The 18,357-nt window shown below is 36.4% G+C and overlaps 1 pseudogene; it reads left to right on the top strand.

The window, feature by feature from the left end:
- Positions 1-6,164: 6,164 nt before the first annotated feature.
- LOC116528920 lies at positions 6,165-6,283 on the top strand (annotated as a pseudogene).
- Positions 6,284-18,357: the final 12,074 nt, after the last annotated feature.

Here is an 18,357-nt window from a genome sequence, read left to right as displayed (position 1 = left end):
TCCCTGAGTTGTGAAGAGGAAGGGTGAGACCAGTGACAGTCGGTGTGAACACTTGGGTAGGGAATTACTTTCACCACACGCTTTGAAAGAAGATACACTCTTTGGAGTTTGGGTTGGGTGGGGGGGGCAAGGAAATCTAGCAAATATAACTTTTTCTTGCATTTATTATCCTTTGATTTAAGCTGTGGATATTTCTTTAGTCTTTAAAAAGTGTGTCACGCTTCCAGTAGTTTATCACACCACATTTTTTTTTGACTTGGACAGTTTAAATTGTTGTCCCAAATTCACCCCATTCTCCCCATATATTAAATGTGAGAAAAGAAAACTAAATGTTTATTTATAGCATAAATTGCACTGAAAAACAATTGGTGTCGTTTACTAAGCACCTACTATACGCCAGTCCTTTCGTATGTTTTCTCTAATTATGGCAATAATCACACATTTATTTATGCATTAGCAAATGGGGATTTAGCATCTCTCAGGTGCCAGGTTTTGTGCAAGTTCCACTGCTATCCACTGGCCAATGGGCAGTTATATTATGGAAAAGATGAGGTGAATCTATAGAAAGAGTTAGACATATGATGATAGCATCATAAATATATGTTATATATTTATGAATAACACGGAATATAGAATATGTTATATATATATATATATATATATAGAGAGAGAGAGAGAGAGAGAGAGAATATAACAGGGAACTAAGGAAGCATGATCTCTGCTCGCTCAGAGTCCAATGAGCTAGAAAGACATTAAAACAAAACCACAAAAACAAGGACAAACAGTTGCAAGTGCAATGAGAAGTTACCTCCAGATGAGACACAGGCACTTGATCTAATCCAAGATGGTAGCATTTGAACAAAAAACTGAAAAAGTCATAGAATTAAACTGGGTGGAAATAAGAAGATGGCATAGAACAGGGAAGCATCCTTACTCCCATGTTAAAGGTAAAAGAAAAAAAAAAAAAAACTGAGGGCAAAGAGGTCAATTGACTTGCTCAAATTCACACAGGAAGTTAGTCATATTTCAGCTGACATCTAAAGCACATACACTATCCCCTACATTTGTGGTCATCTGGGAAAAGTATGTAGCGGGTTATATAAAAAAGAGGAAAACATTTTTCCTTCTTCCTAAGAAAAGCACTATAACTGCAATGCTTCCTCAGGAAATAGAACCATCCAAGAATCATCTGTGGTCCTGGTCCCTTAAAATCAGGGATGAGCCATTAGGATTTCTCCCTGTCATTTACGTGAGTATCAGGGCAAGACCACCACAATACTTGCTTGCTGGAGCAAGAAGACAACAAAGGTCCTCTAATCATAGACCATCCCTTTTCCATTTCTACCCTAATCTCCACCCTGCACTAGGAGAGGTTTTTGATGGGGCACATCTGTGTGTCCCCCCACCCCAACCCCTACCCATACAACTTAACCTTTTCCAAATAGCTGATTTTCTGGCCACCCTTAGATAAGGTGTGTATACACTGGTGGAGTCTTCTATTGTAAGGACAGACTGGGGACAGGTATGCACAGTTTTGGGAGGATGTCTGGACAGGGAATCCTGGGGTCTTGGATACCCAAAGTGTGTCTTAGAAAAAAAAAAAAAAAAGACACAGGTTCTGAGTTGGCAAGTTCCCTAAGTCACAAGAACTTTTCCTGTGGGGAAGTGTCTGTCTAAAAGAAAGACAGAACAGGAATTACTAAGTCAATGGTTCTCAAAGCATGGTCTATGAACTGGCAACATCAGCATCATTTGGGAACTTGTGGAAACGCAAGTTCTCAGGCCCCCACCCTAGCTCTAAGGGATCACAGAATGCATTTGAATCATATCCCAAGTGTCTATTTGTACATAACAGCTTGAGAAACCTGCAAAGCACAGGGCTCAGGGCTGAGCCTGAGGGTGCCTGGATCTAAGAGTGGAACTTCCACCCACCTTTAGTACCAATTCTAGAGTTGCATTTTATCCTGCCCACATGTGATAGTACAAGGACATAGGAACAGGCTTTCCTGTCAACAACTGAGACACCTAGTGACTCAGAGAATATGGTAATTGTAGAAGGGAAGTATCTATTCCAAAGCCTGACTAGGAATTTGCAATAAAAACATGGAAGCTTTAATAAATGAGTCATGTATTGTTTGCTCCTTGCATATTTTCTGAGGGGAAAAAAATCATTATGAATAGAGACCTGAGGTTTGACTATTTTTAAATGGATTAAAGTGATTTTGTTTAACCTGTAGTATTTTCATACAGTGTAGTATTCGATGAGCAATATTATCTTTAATATATTATTCAGTTTGAAGTGAAGACAGTATGTACTAGGTGACTGAGAGGATATAAATGTCCAGATCATTACATTACTGTGACTAAGAAATAAAATTCCTAGTCAGTTGAAATAGTTATATTGTGGCAGACTTGGTGACTCAGTCAAAAGTCTTGGATCCACAGAAACTGTGTTGAAATGAAAGGGTAACTTTAAATTTATGCCTTTTAGCATACTTACTTTTTTTCTGCCAAAGTATTGAATGCCTTGGAAACACCCACTCCCTCCATTTTCCCAGTTTTCAGAACCTCAAGGACACACATGTGGCAAGAAAGGTCCTGAGTTTCTCAATTCTGCTGGCTGGAGACCCAGCAGTGGGTTGGATGCATGATGAAGGGTGCCTGAAAGGACCTGGTGCATCTGGAACTCAACTAAAAAAGATTGAAAACACCCTAGTACTTGAATGCAGTCCTTCAGTTCTCAGGTTACACAATCAGAGAATTTCATCATTCAAGATATTTTTAAAGATTGTCTAATTCAAAACTAAATTTGTTGATAACATACTGTATATTTGCCAAGTAATTAGGTGGCCTTGGTAAGAAAAAAAAAACAAGAGGACCACTTATTTTTTTTTTCTGAGAATTGTTCTAAAGGTTTTACCCCTTGATTCCAGATCTGCTCTAAGAAGACATTTAAAATAATATCCTAGCCACAAGCCTTGAATCAAATATTCAATGATAATAGCATATTCCCCAGTCTACATAACCCCCAAACAATTCTACACTTAGTAAAGATAAATATTTTCATTTCCTTCATCTCTTCGTTATGTATTTTAAGTTTAAGCTTTCAATGCCCTGATTTCTACGTGTTTTTGCTTTTTCTGGGATGGATGCCTTTTGGAAAGTATGATATACACAACTGAAACCAATCAGGTAGGTGTGGCCTAATGGATGTGGAACAGATCAGTCCTTTCAGCATTCTTGTTTCATATGGTGTACTTCTACCAATAAAACTGAAGGTCATATTCGCTTTTCTGAGTGCCACATTGTCCCAGTTGTATGCTTTCATAAGTGTATTTTTCCCCAAACACAAATTGATATTTATCTTTATCCTTTTTCATCTAAGCTCAGTTCTTTCATCCAGTCAGTAAAAATTATGGTTACTGGTTTTATATTTCTTTCACTCTCCCAAAAGTAAATATGATGAGCACACATTCTGTATCTTTATCCAAATAATTAACAAGATAGTTGGAAAAAAATTAGGCTGAGGACCAAGTTTAGATACAACCTTTCTTTAAGACAATGTTAGCCCCTTAGTCAGCACATATTAATAGGCCATCCAACCACTTGCAAGTGTACTGAGTTGTCTAATATGAACCTATTTCTTCATTTTGCTCAGAAAAATATTATGAAAGATCCCATCAGTTGCTTTACTATTTTAGTTTACCACATAAATAGGCTATCACTCCTTTTCTTCCCTCATCTAAAATAGTGCCCAATATATATTACATACCCAATATATATTTATTCCATAAATAAACTGAAAATGACGTACAACATGAATAATAAATTTATGACCCAGCAAAGGATACAGGTGATATAGTGGATTCTGGATGAGTTGTCAGATGACATTTTGGCCTTTAGTATCCCCCGACATGACTGTGAATTCAACTTGAATCTATGTAACAACAGATCCTTTTCCTATATTCCCAATTTTTGTTAATTATATCATTTTAACTTAATCCCTTTAGACATAATTGTGAGAGTTATCTTTGGTTCCTGTCTACAATTCATCTGCATTTTTTTATAAATCCCTGAATCACATTGAGCCCACTTCTTAGTAATCTAGCCTTCCACTTCAACATATATATTTCAGATCTTCATCTTATATCTTGTATGCTATTGCCATAGCCACCCAACTGGTCTCTGCATTTATTCTTATCTTTTTGTGTCTACATTTACCCTTCTCCCTGGGATATCTTTGTAGCATGCAAATTTCATCATGTCCATTCCCTATTGAAAATATTTTAGTAGCTCTCCATTGTCTATAGCATAAAACCCAAATACTCTATGAGTTCATATAAGATACTCTGTGTTTGGACTCTGTCTCCATAGTGGATGTTGTGGTTCCTCCCAGATCCCCTCTCTGGGGCCCATGACAGTAGTAACTGCTGATGACTCATAGCTGCCCCCTCCCTGAGACTTGCCCTGTGCATAAGGGACAGGCTTCTTGGAGGCTGATCACTCAGATTGAGATAATTCCCTAATCCCCACCTCCAATTGTATTGACATCATTAAGCCTCTCATATTTGGAAACTGTAGAGCTGGACAGCTCCATCACTGTGCTTCTGTCAACAATGCAGAAAAGACTTAAAGACCCCAAAAACTGAAAGTGACAAGATGTGTAACAAGAAGATTTGTATAAATACTTTTACAGGAGAAATTTGACCTCAGATCTCCACCTATGACCCATTCAGATAGGAAGTTACCTCTTCCAACCCCATTGAGACCCTAGGCTTTAGACTCAGGAATACTGGACACAGCCAAAGGCAGTTATGAAAGAAAACAGGAATTAAGTGAAACTGAACCATCTGAACAGTGATAATCCAGCCCATTTTCTTACTTGCCCTATACCAGTCTTATTTCCCCCAGGAGCTATGGATTAAATTGTTAGTTTTTAGAAACTGAACATATATATAAAGTAACAATGGTTGTGCATGAGAATATTTGAGGCTTTCATTAAAAAAAATTAGCTCTGGTGAAGTTCATCCTCAATAGGTCCTACTAATGTACTGTGAATTTACACTCTGATTTTGAAAACCACATTCTTTTTTTTCTATTTTTTATTTGTTTATTATACTTTTAGTTCTGGGGTACATGTACAGATTGTGCAGGTTTGTTACATAGGCATACACATGCCATGGTGGTGAAAACCACACTCTTAATGAAAAGATCACTAAGTATTACTAGGCACCAGAACTTCAAGGAGCCCCTCCAAAATAAAAGGTCTAAATCAAAACAAACAAGCAACTAAAAAAAAAAAAATGCACAAATGAAAGAAACTCAGACGACATAGATGATGAAGGCAACAGGAAGCAATTTAAGTCAGAAAGTATAATCCCCCTCCTCAGAGATAAGAAGATCTGGGTTTGCAGAAATATGCAGCCAGATGAATAGAACAATCAAAAACAAAGTGCCCTAAAAAAGTGAATTATAAATTAGCTGGAAAGAAGACACTAAAAGGGTTGAAAAATTAAAATGAGGAGAAGTTTCCTAAAAATTAAAGCCAAACAAAGATACAAATAAAGACTAAAAAATTAAATGCATTATCTATGAGATCTGACATCTAACTAATAAGAGTTCTGGAAAGGGAAAAGGAAAAATAATAAAGGAGATAAAATTAATGAAAAAAAATTCAAGAAAATTTCCCCAAACTGAATACCATGAGTTTTCATATTGTATAGTCTCACTTAACAGGTAAAAAGATGAATGAAAATTATGGAAACCAAAGAACATCTTGGGGACATTGCAGAACAATAGGAAAGTACATTAAAACAAAAACAAAAACAAACAAAAATAACTTTCCAAAAGAGAAGAAATGGTCACATACAGAGAACCAGGAACTAGAATGATATTGGATGCTTTAACAGTAACGTTGGAAGCATTTTTTTGAAATTCAGAATGATGGTGATTTTCAGCTCATAATTCTATTTCCAACATACATGCTAATTAAAATATTTTCAGATATATTGGTTTTTAACAATGTTTCATCCTGGCCCCTTTCCTAGGAAGCTGATAGAAGACCTGATTCACTACTCTCCGGTCAAAAATCAAGAATGGGAAGACATGGAATCCAGGAAATCGGATAAAACTCAGAAGAAAGATGAGAATAGGAACAAACAATGGTCTACGGCCATACCACCCAGAACACGCCTGATCTTGTCTGATCTCGAAAGCTAAGCAGGGTCAGGCCTGGTTAGTACTTGGATGGGAGACTGCCTGGGAATACCAAGTGCAATAGGCAAAAAAAAAAAAAAAAAAAAGAACAAATAATGAAGTTAAGGGGACTTTCAGAGGCAAGTTCTATGTTGCAGAACAACTAGTCTTGATTGCTATATAACAATGTGAGGCTTTAGAAGGCAGATCCTCAAGAAAACAGAAAATGGACCTATCAGATTTGACCTGATAAATTTGACAAGAAGCAGCATTGGACTAAGAGGAAAACAACCGTATGTACATAGACAACCAAAAAGATGGAAAACTGGTAATATCACCAAATTGGGAAGCAGAGGTACAGAGGAAATGGAATGGTAACATGAGGAAGCTATAGTCTTTGCTACCATAAATTGACTACAAGCAGCGCAAACACATATTTAGAAACATGAAGATAAATGCCATTGGGCCATTGGGGAGAATGGCACTGCACTTGATTTACGGTAGAGAAGCTGAAGCCTCTTGCTTCAGGGTAGCTACACTGGGGGTAGGAGGATGGGACTTCAGGCTTCTACATAAGCCTATTGGTAGTGCATCATTTGGCTTTTAAAACTGTTTTCAAGGATCATATTCCTTTAAAAATAATGCAGTTCATATGTACACCAAGGCCATGAAGTGAGGAGGGATGATCCAGTTCTTAGGGCATGAAGTTCTATTCATGAAAGTCCATATAGGGCAGGGCACTACCCCTACCTCTTCTCTGACGGGGCTGGGCTCTTCTTCCTAATACCACCCAACAGTCTCTTGTCTACATGCATCAATTAATAAACTCATTTTGCAAACATCCCCACTACAGAAAGCATTCCCATGACGCTTCAATTTCAGGGGCTGAAATGCAAGCATGAGATGGTAATTTTCCTCAAGATTTGAGTAGGAAATGACTGGAAATCTTGGTTTATAAATCCCGTTTCTGTTTCTTCATTTGTAGTCATACACTTCTATTCATCATCTGAGATCAAAGCTCTTTCTAAGCAAAACCCTTTCGTTAATTATGGCTTGTCTGGATATAATCTCTCCTTCCTTTCACTTTAAAGTGATGCCAAGCTTTAAAGGCAAGTTGAATTGTGAGATATTAAGCATTATTATTATAACTTCTCAAGTAGATTCTTTGGAAGAATATGACAGTTTGACCTCCTTCAAGCTTCTCCAAGAACTGGTCTGAGTCTGCAGAAATGTAAATATGAAGCAACATGACAGCAGTTCTCCCTGTTCGTCAAAATGTGGGTGTGAACAAAGATCTCCCCAGGGCTAGGAGATCTTAAATAATCATACCAAATCCTGCTGTTCCCTTGTTTGCTTTATGTTTTATTTTTGCACTGACTTAGTTGACCAACACGAACTGGTTTGGTCATTCAGAAAGATTTTTGGTAACATCAGCAGCATCAGGTGGTTCCCAAAAGGACAAAAGAGAGCTGTAAGTTTCTGCCCCACAAACTATTTGGCACTTGTCACAAGGAAAGCAAGCCTCAGACCTGAAATAGCCAAACATGTCCACATTTATCAGCAAACATGCAAGAATGGTCATACAGCCTATCTGGAATAGTAATATCCATCCCCACCCCTCTGTCTTCTGATATAACAACCTGAGCTTTGTATAGAAGCTTCCCTCTGAATCCCCTGAAGCACATTCAGTGGCATTTTTACCACCCATAGGATTGGCAAATCTCTTGTCGTCAAGGTCTTTAGTGAATAGAAGCAGAACCCATGGCCTCCAGACCTCATGTGCCTCAAAGCTGGTGAAACTGATGGGCTGGCCGGTTTTAATACTTTATTTATACAAGAGACTCACTCCAAGACAATCCCTTATCTTAAACACCATACATCCCACCAATTAAAAACTGCTTCTAATATTCATTATACTGATAAAGCACATCTAAACTATGATACAAATAAGGATCAATGTATGCACATGCACACCACGCTATACATTATACACATGTTGAAGCAATTCGAAATAACCGTGAATACAGATAGTACTGGTTAAAGCAGTTTCAAATGTGTGTATCTGTTTTTGTGAAGTTGTTTCTGTTTTCCAGCTGCCCCTCACCTATTGTATTACCTATGTCAACTAGGGCCAAGGTACACCATGCTCTGACCATTACTACCCTTGAAAAAGACAGAATATTCTTTTCCAATCCAGTTCTATGTACTTATAATTTCTCTGAAAAATCAGCGTTTGTGCTTTACACAATATCTCCCTTCCTTCTTTCCTTCCATCTCCCCTCCCTCTCTTCCACCGATTCTTCCTCCCCCTATTACACTGCTTCATAAATTTCTGTTGATCACTTACTTCCCAAGTCCTACAAAACCTTGCGTGATGTTGCCCTGTTAGTCTGTCTAACCTCATCTTCCATTACTGTTCCCCATACTATACTCCAACCATTCAGGGCCTTTCTGTTTCTCACATGCTCCTAGAACCTCCTAAGCTTGTTCTTTGCCTCAGTGCCCCCTTTGCAAGGATCCCTCTTCCTCAGTTCATGGGCTGAGTGGCTTTTCCTTGAATGCCACCTTCTCAAAGAGGAGGTTGATCTCTGATTGATTGTGGTGTCTAAAGTAACTCCCCTGTCCAAGCACCCTTAATCCCATTTTTTTTTATTGATAGCACTTACAAGGATCTAACGTTATTGTTTCCATTTCTGTATCTACTTGTGAATAATCTATTACTCCCCCATTTCAATGCAAGTTCCATGAGAGCAGGGACATTTTCTCTCTTGCCCTTTGCTGTAACTCCAGTATGTTGCACAGAGTAAAGCTTCAACAAGTATTTGCCGAGAGAATGAATTAAGAAATAAATGAATAAGTAAATGAAAGGTTTTAAAAATTTGATACATCGTGATTAAACTCAACATTTTGAATGGAAAGAGAATATTTCAAGCTTAATGGAAGGACAAGCTGAACATGCAGTAATGAGATGAATTTAGGCAACTAAAATATAAAAATCAAAGAAAATTCAATCATAAAAAACATCAAAAAAGCTAATCTAGAGTTAGATAATTAACAGCACCTACTGAACTCTCCATATATGTGTGGCACTAATTGTTATAATCACTTACAGTCAAGTTTGAAGTAAAAAAAAAAATCTCAATTTCACTCAAAATCCAGTTGAATAATATTTTCACCAAAGGCACCTTCCGGGTTTTCAAATAGTAAAAGGAACACCGAAGTTTTCAGGAAGGCTAAATATTCCCAGGCAGCAATAAAAATAAGTTTCCACTTCCAAGAAAAAGAACTCAGCTGAGCCAGGTCTGTGGAATTAAAAGAAAAAAAAAAGTGTATACTTAACATCTTTTCCAGATGTTAGCACAGAACCAGAGGGCATTTTTTCCCTCCCACATAGCAAAAACACCTGGAAATATTAGGAGTCTTTGAAATGAGAAATATTCTTTCACTCTTCTGAGTATTTCTGCAGTTCTGGTTGATGCTAGAAGGAAATTTTGGGGAAAAAAAATCTAGAAGTCATTTTCATTGACTTTAGGGGAAAAGAAATTTATCATGTAAATATTATTTTATGCGAAAGAATTGACTTTTGATTCTTAAAGTGGTATTCAACTGTTATTAATAAGCAGGAGGACATAAGGAGGCACACACAAGTGGCATGGAGACTTCACTGTTCAGAGATGGATTCTGCTGCTGGCTTCGTCATCCGATAGCTCGCGACCGGGCCAGGTTTCTTAACCAGCTGAATTCCAGTTTCCACAATGGCATGCTTGAAGAGAACACCAATTTTCTCTAATGCTTAACTTCTGTGATTATATTTTCCTTATGTATTTGTCCACAGTGGCTTCTAGTAATAGATGAAGAACAGATACACATACACACACACATATGTAATACATATGCACATATGTAAACATACATATATGTACACATACATACATATATGTTTTATATAGTATATATGATTTATATATAAATATATATGAATATTTCATTTCCAACTCATGTATGTAGGTTTTATATATGTATATATGTTTTATATATGTTTAATATAATATACTTTATATCATATTAACATATATAATAAAAATATAATATACATTATATAAAATATATGTCATATATAATAAATATATAACACACTATAAAAAATATATATTTTTAATTTTTTATTTTCATAGGTTTTTGGGAAACAGGTGGTATTTGGTTACATGAGTCAGTTCTTTAGTGGTGATTTGTGAGATTTTGGTGTACCCATCACCCAAGCAGTATACACAGAACCTCACCCCATTCCTACACTTTCTCCCCAAGTTCCTAAAGCTTATTGTATCATTCTTATGACTTTGCATCCTCATATCTTAGCCCTAACTTATGAGTGAGAACACATGATGTTTAGATTTCCCTTCCTGAGTTACTTCACTTAGAATAATTATCTCCCATCCAGCTTTCTGCAAATGCCATTAATTCATTACTTTCTATGGCTGAGTAGTATTCCATCATATATATATACACCACAGTTTCTTTATCCACTCATTGATTGATGGGTGTCTGGGATGATTCCATATTTTTGCAATTGTGAATTGTGCTGCTATAAGCATGTATGTGCAAGTACCTTTTTCCTATAATGACTTATTTTCCTCTGTGTAAATACCCAGTAGTGGGATTGCTGGATAAAATGGTAGTTCTACTTTTAGTTCTTTTAAGGAATCTCCACACTGTTTTCCATATTGGTTGTACTAGTTTACATTCCCACCAGCAGTGTAAAAGTGTTCCTTGTTCACCACACCCATGCCAACATCTATTATTTTATTATTGTGGTCATTCTTGTGATAGTAAGGTGGTATTGGATTGTGGTTTTGATTTGCATTTCCCTGATCATTAGTGATGTTGAGCATTTTTTTCACATGTTGGTTGTCCATTTGCATATCTTCTTTCAATAATTGTGTATTCAAGTCCTTAGCCAGTTTTGATGGGATTGTTTGATATTTGTCCTTGGTCAGATGTATAGATTGTGAAGATTTTTCTCCCACTGTGTGGGTTGTCTGTTTACTTTGTTGACTATTCCTTTTACCATGCAGAAGCTCTTTAGTTTAATTAAGTCTCATCTATCTATCTTTGTTTTTGTTAAATTTGCTTTTGGGTTCTTGGTCATAAAATCTTTGCCTAAGCCAATGTCTAGAAGGGTTTTTCTGATGTTATCTTCTAGCATTGTTGTAGTTTCAGGTCTTACATTTAAGTCCTTGATCCATCTTGAGCTGATTTTTGTATAAGGTGAGACATGAAGATTCAGTTTCATTCTCCTCCATGTGACTAGCAAATTATCCCAGCACCATTTGTTGAATAGGGTATCCTTTACTGCTTTATGTTTTTGTTTGCTTTCTTGAAGATCAATTGGCTGTAAGTATTTTAGTTTATTTCTGGGTTCTCTATTCTGTTCCATTGGTCTGTGTGCCTATTTTTATATCAGCACCATGCTGTTCTGATGACTATGGCCTTATAGTAAATTTTGAAATCAGATAATGTGATGCCTCTAGATTTGTTCTTTTTGCTTAGTCTTGCTTTGGCTATGAGGGCTCTTTTTTGGCTCCATATGAATACTGGGATTTTTCCGTAGTTCTATGAAGAATGATGGTAGTATTTTGATGGGAATTGCACTGAATTTGTAGATTGCTTTTGGCAGTATGATCATTTTCACAATATTGATTTGACCTATTTACAAGCATGGGATGTGTTTCTGTTTGTTTGTGTCATCTGATTTCTTTCAGCAGTGTTTTGTAGTGTTCCTTGTAGGGGTCGTTGACCTCCTTGGTTAGGTACATTCCTAAGTTTTCTTTTTTGTTTTATTTTTTGCAGCTACTGTAAAAGGGCTTGAGTTCTTGATTTAATTCTCAGGTTGGTTGCTGTTGGTATATAGCAGAGCTACTGATTTGTTTACCTTAATTTTGTATCCTGAAACTGCTGAATTCATTTATCAGCTCTAGGAGCTTTTTGGAGGAGTCTTTATGGTTTACAATATTATAAAGTAGGTATAAAATATTATCAGCAAACAGGGACATTTTGACTTCCTCTTTACTGATTTAGATACCCATTATTTTTTTTCTTGTCTGACTGCTCTGACTAGGACTTCCAGTACTATGTTGAAGAGAAGTGGTGAAAGTGGGCGTCCTTGTCCTGTTCCAGATCTCAGAGGGAATGCTTTCAACTTTTCCCCATTCGGTATTATGTTGGCTGTGGTTTTGTCATAGCTGGCTTTTATCACATTAAGGTATGTCCCTTGTCTGCAGATTTTCTTGAGAGTTTTAATCATAAAAAGATGCTGGGTTTTGTCAAATGCTTTATTGAGGTGATCATGTGATATTTGTTTATAATTCTGCTTATGTGGTGTATCACATTTATTGACTTACATATGTTAGATCATCCCTGCATCCCTGGTATGAAACACACGTGATCACGGCAGATTATCTTTTTGATATGCTATTGGATTCAATTTGCTAGCATTTTGTGAAGTATTTTTGCATCTATGTTAATCAGGGATATTGTGTTAATCAGGAAAATTGATCTATAGTTTCCTTTTTTTGTTATGTCCTTTCCTGGCTTTGGTATTAGGGTGATACGGGCTTCACAGAATGATTTAGGGAGGATCCCCTCTTTCCTTATCTTGTGGAATAGCATCAATAGGATTGGTACTTTATTTATATATTGCATACAATATATAAATAAACATATATATATAAACTACATACATATTAGAGTTGAAAATGATGAAAACTAGTGTGAGTCTTCTGCTTATAGGCATTCATATTGAGCTATTTTATATAGTATAGGTTTCCAGAAGTTAAAATATATTTCATTAATGTGTATTTTGATATGAACTCTGTGCCAAGACCTTTCTTATTACACAGCCTGGTCCACTAGGGCTACACTCCGGAACCACAAGTCACAAACTAAATACAGGTTCCACAGGTAAAGAGAGATGCTCATGAGGTTGTGTGCCAGTGCCTGGGTCAAGAGTCTCTGTCCTGAGCTATCTAAGACAGCTAAAGTGTTATGGGAATAATAACAACAGTGTAAAAGCCCACATGAGAGCCAAGCATTTCCCCATAATATTCAACGTATAAAAGTGACATTATATGGACTTCGATGTAATTTCTTTGACCAGACAAATTCCCATAAACATTGCCTTGTTGTGATGAAAATTGTCCATAAAACTTTTTCATTTTCGTAAACAGAAAATGAAATTCAGTCATAGAAATTTTTATTGGGTATAACAATCTAGATAAAGACTAAGAGTAAGATATAAATTAAATTTCTTTAAGAAAAAAAGGGGGATAAATAAGACTAGTAACAACAACAACAACAAAACAAAAAAAGAGTAGCTTGAGTGAGAGAGGTGTTAAATGATAAAGCCAGTTCTTCAAGGGACAGCAGCTTGTTAGCCTCCTCTGTGGGTAGCCCAGTTGACGACCGCTTCTCTTATCACCTTCTGCTCTCCTCTTCACCATGCAACACAATAAATTACACTTTCCTTTCAAGCTCCGGTTGAAATGGTCAAGCAACTTGCTCCTTTAGTCACTTCAGACTCTAAATCTAGTCAGTTTGGCATTGTACAGTCACAGAAGCTTCACATTAAATCGTTCTTGAAAATCTAAACATTCCTAGAAGTGTCCTGGTATACTGAAAGTCTATTTCATACAATAGAAAGAAAAGCCATTCATTGTGTTTTAATTGCCATGTTTTAAATCAACTGTCCTGCTAGGCCTATTTATAATTGATTGGGTGTAACAGCAGATAAAAAGAGAGTGTATACGTCTTTCTGTTAATGAGAAAACTATACTATGGAACTAGAAGTTATTAATTAGATGGTTTATCTTCTGTATTTTTGTTTTCATTGCGTTTGTTCTTCTAAAGAATTCTTTATAATGACTTACCTAAGTTCTTTAAAATTGGTGAAGTAATAACTAATAAAAAAGTCAAGTCCATTCACTTTCATTGAGAACTTATGATGCATCAATCACTTTCCATGCCATAGTTCATCAAATACAACCATACCTGGAGCGATCTTTCACGTGCCACTGTAAAAGAAAACAAATGTGGTCAACTAAACTAAGGCAGAAGTTCTTGTCAGTTAGATTTTAATTTTACATTTATTGAAAGAGATCTTTTAGGCTTATTTAGAAGCATATTTATTTTTGTCATATCTCCCTGTTACAGTTTTGCATTGCTTAACAACAGGGATCTTCTCTGAGAAGTGTATCACTAGGCAATTTAATCACTGAGTAAGCAACATAGTACGTACTTTGACATACTCTGATAGCCTACTATGCACCTAGGCTGTATGGTATAGCCTATTTCCTCCAGGCTGCAATTCTGTACAGCACATTACTATCCTGAATGCGGGAGACAATTATAATACAATAGTAAGTATCTGTGTATCTAAACATATGTAAACATAGAAAAGGAACAGTAAAAATATGTTTTTATTACCTGAATATAATCTCCATCTTAGATGTGGTTCCTTGTTTACCAAAACATCATTATACTGGTATCTTATATAGAAATAAAAAGGAAAGCTCATTTGAAATAAATTGATTGAGATATTCCTAAAACTCCTTTGAAGAGTCCAACTACTCACTTTTCAGCTTGGAATCATATGACTGTGTTTTTCATAAAACTATCATACAATATATCCTCCTTCTTTTACAGGTTGTTTTAAGTGAAATTGCATCACCTGTACTTAAGGACAATATAGTATATACAACACTGGCTTCTTGATGAGAATATACTATATTGTCCTTAAGTGCAGGCGATGCAGTTTTAGTTAACCCATAAAAGAAGCCAAATCCCTTTGATGCTGAGTTCTTTGTCTATTTCTATAGCTGGTCAATTTTTGATTCCAACTTCTAGAAGTTTACTGAACTCAGCTGAGTCACCATGGCCCACTCATGATCAACACACTCACTTGCTCTGCTACTGTCTCGGAGTTTTCTTGCAAGTTCTTGACACCACTATTACAGATTTCAAAGTCTGAGCTTTGGATGTTTGTGCATCACCATGACTTACCAACAGAGATTGTAAGATGCCACTCATTGCTATTGATCCAATTTCAAATTTGTCAAAAATGTAAACAAAACAATTGCCTCATGGAATAAACAAGATGTGATATTTTGTCTTATTTAATTCACACAACAACTTCATGAGGTGGAAACACCATGCTCACAAAAGTCAGGCATACAAACCAAGATCCTCTAGCAAGTAGATTACAGAGAAAGTGTTGTGCTTATAGTCAATTGCTTCTTTTGCAACAGAATTAGCCTTAATTCAAAGAATAAAGATGGTAAAATTTATTCTGCACCCATCTGTTTTCCACTTCAGTTACTTTTTTTCTCCTTCCCTACCTCATGTTTTCAGGTAGCTCGGTTTTCTTTGATTCAGCTGGAAGGGCTGGATCATCCCCATACCCTTTCCACAGCAACAAGTATGTGCCTAGACTCATTCAGTTATTCATTCAAAAAACATTCAGTGTGCATCTATTGAATGCTATCAAGGATGACACCAGGTGTGTAAGACAGTGAGAAATACCCACAAGCAGGACAGACTCAAGGAATACTTCTCACAACCTATAATAGTTCTTATAATTACCAAGGTGGTTTCCGTTCTATTCCAAATAGTCTATGATATTGTCTCACAAGCATTCATAATTTCTGACATTTTGCACTTAGCCAAGAGTACAAAAATACAGCTATATCGCATAGAATTCCCTTCAGAAAAGTATTTGTTAACCAGCTGGGAGGAGTGGGGTAGGCTGGAAGCCACAAGCTATTGGCCCATTCAAAGACAGGTTTGAGCCAAGGTCATGCGATTCTCAGGATGTCTCTGACTGTACAAAGCAGTGATCCAAGGGTCCAGCCATTTTAGCCAAACATAGAGTCCTCTTAGGGCAACCGTGGATCAAGGGCCTCCCATCGGGCTGGAAGAGTCAATATCAGGTCTGCACAGAAGTCTGATGGCTCCCCCTGCCCAATCTTGCTTCTCCCTTTTCCCAGCAAACCTTGTGTACTACTAATTCCATCTTAACACTGGCTTCTTGATCTTCAAAAATCTTGTTTTTGCATCCACTTGAAATGCCCTTTCTTCTCCACGCACTTAAATCTTTCACATTTTTAAAGACCTATTTAGTTCAATGTCTTCCATATGTTTGATGTCATTCAGCCCATATGTATAATCTTCAGTCTCAATTTATGTTGAACTTATAATGACAACTAGTTAATTCTTGCACAGTACTGTAACTGCTTCATATGTGTTGGCTGTATTTTCTCAGTATCTTGAAGGCATCTGCCATAGGTAGCAGGCATGGCTGCTGCCTTGCACCGGTCCCCTGAGATTCACAACTTCTGTTGGTATAGGTGGAATGCACCAGTTTCTGCAGGACTTCAGGCGACTGCCCTCAGACCATCAGAGCCACTTTGTCAACAAATGCAGAGTCAGAAGTGACTAAATGTTTCTTTTTATTCCACCCTCTCTACGTACCCTCCTAAAGCTATTAACTAATGACTGTTGGGTGAAAAACTGCAAATCTGCCTTAGATTTAGATAACTCAGAGATGTAAGTTATAATCTAGAATCCCCAAGCATAGTCATGCTAACTCCCAGTCGCTGTGTGTCTTGTGCCTAAGACTGAATATTTCTCTTCTCTACCTTCCTGTCCTCCTTCTACTTCCATGTTGGCTTCCCCTAGGAGCACTTGTTTTAAAATTAATTGCACACAAATATTCATAGCAGAGTTTGCTTCTGGGAAATTCAAACTATGATGAAATATCAAATTAAAAAAAAACATTATTTGAGTCTAAAAATTTAGTTGCAAAGATTTATTACACCAATTGTTTGATGTTATAAAAACATAAAAATCAGATCATGTCTGTAATTTTTATTTTGTTATATAGCACTATGAAAATTTATAGCTAAAACATTTTTATAAAATAGTTTTCACTGAAGATTTTTATTTAAGAACGGCAACAATATTTCTGGTATGATTTAGTTATCATCCTGCCTGGAAGTAGATGATGAAGCCAACAGCCTCTTAAGGGTTTTTCCAGTCCTACAATGTGAGAATGTTTTGAAAGCTAATGAGGACATACTTATTCAACATCATCCTCTATTTTATTTTCACACTAAAATAGGAAGCTCTGGTTCCCTGATGGTTTCATAATTAGACATTATCATGGCTGTGTTTTGAGATTGATTTCTGGTCAGAGAATGGAAAATTTTAGTTCCTAATATAAAAAATATTTGACTGTCTCCCTAAAAATATCCATTGCATCAAAGGGAGCATTATCCATACAAAGCATTTAAATCTTGAACAATTGAATTTGTGAACTAATTGGTAGTTAATTCAGTAAGCAAATATTGATTGAGCTCCTTACTGGGTTAAAAAAAAAAGTACAAGACACAGAAAAATAGACTATGTGAAGGCTTATAAGGTTATATTACTCTTTTTCGGGGCCTCAAAATCTGAGTAAGAAGATAAGGAGATATATGCTAATTATCATAAAAGACAGTATGAACAAAGATGAGACCAAATTGATCCTTTGGAAAATATTAATGTAGAATAATGTATCCATCCAATCAATATATTTCCCATATATTTTTATAAATTTTTCTCATCAGCTTTTACTCTTTAATAGACTTATGTTTTAGTAGAGTCCAGCTGTAAACATCTCAAAACCAATTCTGGAGGTTATTGCTAAAGTTAATGAGGTTGAATAGTTTTGGTGATAAACCAAACCTAATGGTTTTGGTGATAAACCGCAATGCATATTTCTTAAATAAACCTTTTATTTATTTGATATGGTTCCAAATGGCTCCGTCATTTATTCCCTTGATGATACATCTTTTCATTTTTTCACCTTTTCTCTGAGGATAGATATCTTTCATGAGGAGAAGGGCTAATGGGTTCTCAAAGCTCTATGCTAGCACACGATTCATTGGCTTGAGAAAGTCACATGAATCTGACTTAAACGTCTTAAGGGAAACACTGCCACAGGAGACATTGCCACAATAACACTGGCCTTGAAGATTTTTGTATTACTTTCCAGGCCAAACCAAAATCCTGAAGAAAAACAGATTGCATCATCATCACATTCACTCACATAACTGAGCAAGGCTAGGAAAA

This window comes from Sapajus apella, unplaced genomic scaffold (genome assembly GCF_009761245.1).
Source record: "Sapajus apella isolate SASKATOON/1434 unplaced genomic scaffold, GSC_monkey_1.0 scaffold60, whole genome shotgun sequence".
In the NCBI taxonomy this organism is placed as follows: Eukaryota; Metazoa; Chordata; class Mammalia; order Primates; family Cebidae; genus Sapajus; species Sapajus apella.
The sequence above is the reverse complement of the archived record's forward strand: the minus strand, read 5'-3'. Positions and strand labels throughout refer to the sequence as shown.